Below are 9,010 nucleotides of genomic sequence, written 5' to 3'. Positions count from 1 at the left end.
TATGAGTCATAACCTACTCAACAGCACTTAATAACAACAACAACAAATAACTTTCTCGTACATTATCTCCCTTGACCCTAAACACCTCCCATGACCCTATAGAATATTTCAGATAGTGCTCATTTCTTACAATCATTCTAAATATACAGTCTCTACTTCTCTACCTCTTCAGCCTATTTGTTGGTAAGTGCCAGAGATTTGGTTCTGACCCATAGCGGCCCTGTCTAGGGTTTCCGAGGAGCAGCTGGTGAACTTGAACTGCCAACTTTGCATTAACCCACAGCATCCCACCAAGACTTCTACTTCAGCCTATTAGAATATGGACCCATGGCTGCTAAGCTCCCATGTTGTAAAATCCAGCAGCAGCGGTCACTTTTCCATTCTCACCTTCCTTGAAAGACCCCCATATATGTCTGACTGCTCCTTCTGTCTTCTTCTTCTCTGTGTGACCCTAGAGCTGATTTTCCTCAGAGTCTGGTTCTGCACTCTCTCACCTCCAGATGAGGTTCATCTAGACCTGCCATTTTCATTTATATGCTAAAGATGAAACGCATACAGAAAGAAAAGTATCACAGAGAAAACCCTAAAGGCACAAGCAACAGTAAAGGGCAAGGCAGGTGAATAAGGGTCCACAAAGAAGACTGAGGAGGACAAACGTGAAAAGTGACAAGCAAGACAAAGAGCGAGGTGACCTGGAAACAAAAGAGAGAAAAAGTTTCAGGAAGGAACGAGTGTAAGTCATGCATACTGGTACAGAGACAATGAAGAAAAATATAGGCTGAAAACCATCCCTGAAATTTTGTAATAAATTAAGGTCATTGGTTAGGATCCACTAGATATACAGAGAAAAATACAAAACAACAAATACACACACAAAAGAGACAAATCATATAGTTCCTGAAACAGCAAAATGGAGGGAAGTAAAAAAAAAAAAAAGCCCCCTGAACAGCTTCAAGAAGCAAACTGAGTGAGTCTGTATTCTTTATGGAGTCCTGGTGTGGCACTGTGGGAGAATGCACTGGACCACAAGGTCGACAGTTCCAATTCACCAGCCCCTCCTGGGAAACCCTAGACAGGGGCTCTATGAGTTGGGACCTATTTGACAACACTTCCCAACAACAACAAGTTCATTATGAACCAATGACGTAAATTGCTATTGGAAATTCATTAAGTAACATTGCCAGCACTGCACTCTGTGGACTACTGAATGAAACCCTGAGGATAATCTTTCCAGATTAGATAGAAGGGCAACAGTACAGGGGTTTGTGTCACCTGAAGAAAGGCTGGAGGAACTAGAGATATTTCACAAGAAAAAGAGAAGACTTAACAGAACTATGCCACCAGTCTTTAAATTTGATATCTAGCTACATGAAGCCCTAGTCGTGTAGTGGGTTACAAGTCGGGCTGACAACGGCAAGATCAGTAGTTCGAATCTACCAGTCACTCTGTGGGAGATAGATGAGGCTTTCTGCTCCCATAAAGACTGACATCTTTGGAAACTCGACTATACAAGGATGCAATGAGTCAGAACCAACTCTATGGTACACAACCATCACCAACAGTCACATGTGACAGAGCAAGTATAACTCTGGGTAAATGGATAGATTTCTGTTCAGTAAAAGCAGTTTACAATTAAAACACATCTGACTGCTAACCATTGTTGTTGTTAACTGCCGTCCAGTCAAGAGCAGCTGGTGGGTCTGAACTACTCACCTTATGGTTTGCAGTCCAGTGCTGATCCTACAGCGCCACACCAGGAGTCTAACTGCTAAACACTAGGTATATAGAAACAAACTTTCCTTTCTTCCCAGATGTCACTGATAGGGATTCCCTTCTCTGCCGGTATCTTCTTGTAATAGTTTATAATGTGGTAAGTATTGAAATAACAGAAACAACTGTGGCAAAGGATACCATGCATTTGAAGTCAGAAAACCTGGCTCTGCTAATTACTTCTTGTTATGAAGTGCCGTTGAGTCTGTTCCAACTCACAGTGACCCTCTACAGGGTTTCTGAGAAGCAGCTGGTGGATTTGAACCACCAACCTTGCAATTAGCAGTCCAGTGCTTATTCTACAGCACCATACCAGGGCTAGCAGCATATGAATGCCGACTAAACCATAAAGTAATATATAAATATTAGATAGCATTCAGGAAGAAAAAGAATGAAAAGATAAACCAAAGAGCAAAAGGAAGAAAAACAAGATAATGGACTATAAAGGAAAGCTCTCTATCTCAGTACTGTTTCTCCCTGTTCTCTTATTCGTTCCTTGTTTGGTTCCAGAACCATCAACCCAATTCTGCTTCATTTCTGCTAAGATTCTCTCATCTTAGAAACTCACCAACCCCACGCAAATCAAGCCTACTCTTCTTTCTTCACATAGTCACATCACCCAACTTGTCTCCCTTCCCTCTCCCAAATATCTACCCCTTCTCTTTTCTCATTCGGTCCATGGAACTATGGGCCAAAATGTCAATGATCTGAGCTTGGAGTTTGTGAAGTCCGTTTCTACCGCCTGAAGTTTCCAGAAGGAGCCCTGGTGGCAAAATGGATGACAGCTAGGCTGCTAAAAGGTTAGCAGTTCAAACCCACTAACCGCTCTGGAAACCCTAAGGAGCAGTTCTATTTTGTCCTAGAGGGTCACTGTGAGTTGGAATTGTTTTATGGCACATTGTAACAACAACAAAGGTTTCATAGAAAGGATATTTTTGTTTCACTTGCTGGGATTCCATACAAGATACACTATCAGAGAAAATTCATGTTAGAATTCTGGATGCAGTTTTTCTTTAAATATAAATTATTATAAATTGTAGTGCAGGTCAGAAGTCCAGAAAATTAAAGGTTAAGCAATATGCTACTGGCAGGTCTAAGAACCAAACTGCTATGGAGCACACTATTATAGGGAGCAGTGAATGAAAGAGTTCAAACAAATATCAATATGCATGGTCTTCCTCAGACGAGGTAATCACGAAAGGTTTAATTAAGACAGTGTCTCCGAGACTAAGACTCAATGGGAATCCACGCTCTGATTGGTGACCACGCTCGACACCGATAAGGGGAAGTGAGGGAAAAACAGCAATGAAGCAGCGAGCTAAGTCCTACAATGTTCAATAGACTCCTGTGAACCCGGGTGAAGACCTGGTTGGCCAGCAGTGTGGCAAGACCTGGGACTCTTGGGCCCAGAGTCAGTGACATAGCCACAGAGCACTAGAGTGGAGAGTGAAGCGTCCAGCTGATAAGACGAGAGGGCATATGTACAAGAACACCCACATTTGCAGAAAATACCCACTAGACCTGGCTTCAATGACTGGATGATCAGAGCTCAACCAGAAGAAGAAAGAAGAGGGGGTAAAAAAAAAAGGGTAATCTGATACAATTTGATGAACTTGACCTACACCTATGGATGCAGTAGCTCAAAAGAGGGAACAAATCCTTACAGCAAGACTCATTCCCATCCCCTCCATATACAAGGCAGACAGAGATGGGCAACTTGGACATTGGCTACCCAAAATGGGGGGTGGGGGGTACAAAGGCAAGAAGTGACTGGCTTACAAGTTTTCAAGAGGGAACCTAGAGCCAGGGGGCCTGGAGGAAGGTAGAATCTCCAGTGAGTAGTATCCAATCTGTCTAGGCGGGGCTAATGCAATGAAATGCAGATGGGTCGATAGTGAATAATTGTTATCAGGACTGATTGTGAGGGTTGGAAATGTAAAGGTACACATTTTATAGCAAGGAGGGGAGTGATTAACTTTCCAGTCTAGGAGCAGAGGTCCCTGGGACCATCAACGGAGAAGAGCAGAGAGCGGGACCCTACCCAGAGAGAGAAGCAGTGATGCCTAAGATCGAGGCAGAGACGATGATGTGGAGAGATGGAGCAGCTGGGGACTTTAGATCCAGAGAGGGAGAGGGACTGTGTGCTGAAGACCGGGAGTGTGTGGGGGGCAGGCTTGCAGGGTATACCCATTGGTTGGTTGATGATGCATGGAGGGGACTGTAACCATGGCAATGAGACGATATACAATAGAACGAATGTAAAAACTAATGTTCTCCCATGTAAACGAGCACATAATTCATAATAAAACACTTTTAAAAAGACAGTGTCAGAGAGCAAAGAAGGGAAAAGATCAAATCAGGGTTTCTTACAATGGAGTCCATGTAGTCTGAAAAATTTTTAATTCTGTATTTTTATTCTGAGAACATAAAACATATACAAAGTATATTCTGGATCATGTACATTGTGAGTATCCTATAAGTGAGCAATGGCAATTATAGTGCTGCTTTTGCATTCATGTTTACAAGGCACAGGTGCCAAGACATCCCCTAAGGTGGTGATGCTTAATTTTTAAAGTCTTGGTAAACATGCATGGTTCTTAGGTTGGCACATCCTAAAACCATAATGACAACCATTACTTGACTGCCAAATTTCATCATTACATAAATGCCAAATTATATCATTACATGAGAATCGTGGCCTGGCCAAGTTGACAAATAATCCTACCCATCACAGGCAGCATTACATTCATCTCGCACTTCACCTTACTTAGTGCCCAATGCATGTCATTCATGCACAAAATAGTCAGACAGTGAGTTTGTCACCATTGTCATGAATGTGAAATGTTGGCTAACGAGACAGTAAGTCAGGAGGAGGTACAAACTGATATGATTATTTCCACTTGAAGGAGAGGTCAGTGTGTCTACTTTACTTTCACTGTGTTCCCAGTGCCCAGCACGTTGCCTGACATATAACAGTCTCTCAAATATTTGTTGAACAAATAAATTCACAGTTTTTGGTTTTCATTATACTATAAACAACAAATAACTTTACAGTCAATAAGGCCTGACAAGAAAAATATTTTCATTACCAAAGTAATGAAACCCTAAGTAAGATAAAGTACTTGATCTGACAGTAATCCAACCCCACACACTTCTGTTTGGGTCTTAAGAGGAAATGAGCCAGTGAGACCCAAATCACCACCTCTGATGCAATAATCTTGCAGAAGACAAAAGAATGCGGAACAACTGTTGCTATGATTAATTGAAAATTGGAGGGAAGGTGATATATTTATAAAAACAAAAGAAAAACCCTAGCCTACTCACAAGGCCCCCTGGAAGCACCAAAAGGTTAGTGGTTTGAACCTACTCAGTGGCGCCACAGGAGACAGCCTGACAATGTGGTTGTTGTTAGCTGCCATCGAGTCGGTACTGGTTCATAGCAACCTTATGTACAGCAGAACGAAACACTGCCCGATCCTTGGCCAATCTCACTACTGTTGATTACAGCCTAGAAAACCCCATGTGCCTCATGTGTTCTACTCTGTCAAACTGAGTCCTTATGAACTGAAATAGACTCTCTGGGACATAACAATAAGCCTACTGTTGTTATTACAAGACTCTTGTCATTATGACAAATATTATTTTTGGGGTGATGCTCTGAGACACAACCATATCCCTCCTTCTCAGGAGAGGATTACACCCAGTCAAGTCAACCACATGTGTTATTTTGAACTCACCCTCGTATAAAATCATCTTGTTTATTTCTGTTTGTTCCCAACACCCATCCCCCATAACATTAACATGTAAGCTCTCTGACTCATGCCGACTCTGCATAGGGTTTCGAGGAGCGGCTGGTGGGTTTGATCTGCTGATCTTGTGGTTCCGTCCATTACTGATCCTACAAAGCCACACCAGGAATCTGTAGTGTATATTAGATTAGCTGTTCAATGAACATTTGTTAAACTAAGCAATGCCTCTGTTCTCAATTACCACTATTCAAAGAGAAAGCATATCTCCAATAGGATGGTATCATCTGGGATCAAGAGTGGGAGAATGGAGGTACACGTAGATGATAGTACTTAATAAGACAGAACGAAAATGACTTGATAATCAATTGCTTGGAAGGGTTATGGGTGAAAGAGATGTAAAGCAGCTCCTAAAGACTCTCGTACATAGTTCGAGTTTGACAAACACTGGCCATTATAACAATATAACAGCAACGATGATCCATACAGGTCTGACATTCAAGAAACAGGTCTGGACCCGAGACACAGTTCCTACCCGAAACTAGGAAGAAGACGAATGTCAACATAAGGCAGTGGAGAAGGGACATGCTGGGGACCAGGAGCCTACAAAAACGATACTGCAAAGCCAAAAGTCGAACGAAGGTGAGCCAGATGAGTGATGCCATGGAAACAGGGGCGTGGAGTTTTTACAAGACTCTGTGATCGAGGTCCTAGAGAATTCTGACTAACTTAGCATTTTTCCTTCTGTAATAACAACTGAAGTAACACGTTCCGACCCTCTTCCACTCGAGGCTCTAAGAGCGCCATAAAACGTACTTCGGCCAAACTCAACTTATCCGACAAATCCAACTGTCGACACAAGAGAAGCCCGAGTCACCCTAGTACTGCCCCTTAGCTCCACCCTCAGCACCTTCCAGTCAACACCTCTGCCCTCCCTCTGCCGTGGTTTTCTCCTCTCCAGCCGAACGCGCCCCGTTCCATTTACCTGTCCCGGCACCCTCAAAGAGCGCGCACGGGATCGAAACCGAGAAGCGCGGATCAGCACCGGTCATCCACAGCCCGCTCCCAGAGGAGGCTGGGACTGGAGTGCCTCCGACTTCCGCGTAAAGCGCCCTGCTTGCGCACAGCCTCCTGGGAATGTGAGCGCTCCTCCAATGGGAGTGGGCGGTGGGGCGAGGCCAGCTGCTTTCCCAACCCCGCACTACCCAAAGACCGCACTGCATTGTGGGAGTGGTAGTTCAGCCCTTCAGAAGGCCGAGCTTGTCAAACATTCCCTCAACAACTCTTTTCTTGTCGTAAAATACCTGCGGAGCACTGTACCAACACCAGGAAAATTAGAAGATCCAGGACCATCCTGGTGTGTCGCTGTAGGAAAAGCACTGAACCGCAAGAGCGATTTGAACCTCAATAACAGCGGTTCAAACTCACCAGCTGCTCCTTGGAAAACCCTATCAGGGTCGCTCTGAATCGGAACAGACTCGATGGCACGTAACAACAACAGGACCACAGGGGTCCTGGTGGCGCTTTGGTTAAGCTCTGGGGGGAACCATAGGGGCAGTTCTACTCTGTCCTATAGTGTCGCGACAACCGGTTTGATTTGGCATTTGGTTTTCAGGACCACAGAAAAAAACTACCAGCATTGAACTGGCATGATAAATAATGAGCCAGGCTTGCCCTGCTTAGTCTCAAAAGATGACTTGGCTTGTTAATGTAACAGGCAAAATAGAATACATCCAACTGCAACTCTCTTTACATTCGCCAGGATAATTTCCAGCTCTCTACCCGTCACTTGTGGGCTAATGCGTCAGACTGCAAAGTCGTTTGAACTGCAAGGTCGGTGGTTCAAGCTCGCCAGCTGCTTCTTGGAAACCCTATACAGGGTCACTGTGGATTGGAATCCACGGCACTTAATAACAACAACCAGTCATCTATTCTTTCTCCCATTCTTTTGCAATAACAGTTGTCACTCCCCTTTGATCTAAGCACACTCCTCCCACCCCTTACATCCGGTTCAGAGTCTAGCTCCGCTGACAAACCAACCGTGTAGTCAGTCTCAACCACAGCTTCACCACCACCGCCGCCACATACAGACTTAAAGTAGTGATCTTTCTCCCACCTTTCCTTCCCAGCTACGTTTCTGGACAGTGTTGCTAAAACCAAAAAACAAAACTTTTCAATAATTAAGTTGTTTCAATTCTGCAAGATTTTACATTGTTGATTATTCCCTCCCTAAAACCCTTAATTCTCTTCACTCTTTCCAATAGATCACACTCTCTTGGTTCCCTTAGCCACTCTGTGGTAGTTCCTTGTTTCCCTTTGAAATGTTTGTGTTTTATAGGGCTATGTCCTACTGTCTCTTCTTACTGTTCACACTCTTGCTGGCTAATCTTACTATTTCTCTTGCTTTGGTGATCTTGTATGCTGATGATTGCCACCTATAGGGAGCTTAGACGTTAAAACTCCTATCATTCAGACTCAAATAACTCATGACAGCTGGGCACCGATTTTAGGTACTTAAAACTTAATGTATCCCAAATAAACCTAGCGCAACTGTGTCCTAGTAAACCTGTCTCCCTAAACCTCCCTCCTCCTCTAATCCCATCTCAGTGAAAAGAACAACCATCTAATCAGTTGACCACTCCTGTAAAGTTCGCATCCAAACAGCCAGCAAATAATATGAAGTTTATCTCCTGACTACTAAAGCTTCAGTTTTATCATCTTTAAAATTAGCATAATAATACTGTCTTCAAGGTTTGTTGCCATGAGTCATGAACAATAGTACCAGGCAGAGTAAGCACACACAGACAATATGTATTTATTGAGCAAGGATTGTGTACGACATCAGTTCCTCCTAATGGGGAGATCTGCTGTATGAGACTTCTTGAAAGTGTTCAAGAGCAAAGATGTCAGTTGGGGACTAGGGTGCGCCTGACCTAAGCCATGGTATTTTCAATAGTCTCATGCATGTGAAAGTTGCACAAGGAATAAAGAAGATTGTAGAAGAGTTGACGCATTTGGGTTATGATGGAGGAAAATACTGAAAGTATCATGGACTGCTGGAAGAACAAACCAATCTGTGTTGGAAGAAGTACAGTAAGGATGCTCCTTTTTAAACCAAGATGGCCAAACTTCATCTCTCATACTTCTGACATGTTAACAAGAGGGATCAGTCCCTGGAGAAGGATATCATGCTTGGTAAAGTGGAGGGTCAGTGAAAAAGTGGGAGCCCCCCCAATGAGATGAATTGACACAGTGACAGCAGCAATGGACTCAAGCGGAGCAGCAATTGTGAGGTTGCTGCAGGACCCGGCAGTGTTTCCTTCTGTTGAAATCAACTCAATGGTAGCCAAACACCAACAGCACCATTAAGTGTTGCATAATGATAGCATTGGTTTTCATTTCGTTCATGCAGAAAGAAAAGGAAAAATGAGAATTGCTGAGATACTTGATGTAAGTCATCCCCACGCCAATCTTCAGTCTTTTTTTCAAATATG

General features: G+C 43.5%; 1 protein-coding gene across 1 annotated transcript in view; it reads right to left on the bottom strand.

Moving 5' to 3' along the window:
* Window positions 1-6,632, bottom strand: part of VAMP7 (vesicle-associated membrane protein 7) — a 73,010-nt gene extending 66,378 nt beyond the window's left edge. Inside the window, exon 1 of the mRNA XM_006876848.1 lies at window positions 6,502-6,632. The gene's annotated coding sequence lies outside the window, so the exon portion shown is untranslated. The remainder of the gene's footprint in view (window positions 1-6,501) is intronic.
* Window positions 6,633-9,010: the final 2,378 nt, after the last annotated feature.

This window comes from Chrysochloris asiatica, unplaced genomic scaffold, assembly GCF_000296735.1.
Source record: "Chrysochloris asiatica unplaced genomic scaffold, ChrAsi1.0 scaffold00419, whole genome shotgun sequence".
Lineage (NCBI taxonomy): Eukaryota > Metazoa > Chordata > Mammalia > Afrosoricida > Chrysochloridae > Chrysochloris > Chrysochloris asiatica.
Note: the sequence above shows the minus strand (reverse complement) of the source record. Positions and strands in the feature narration are given on the sequence as shown.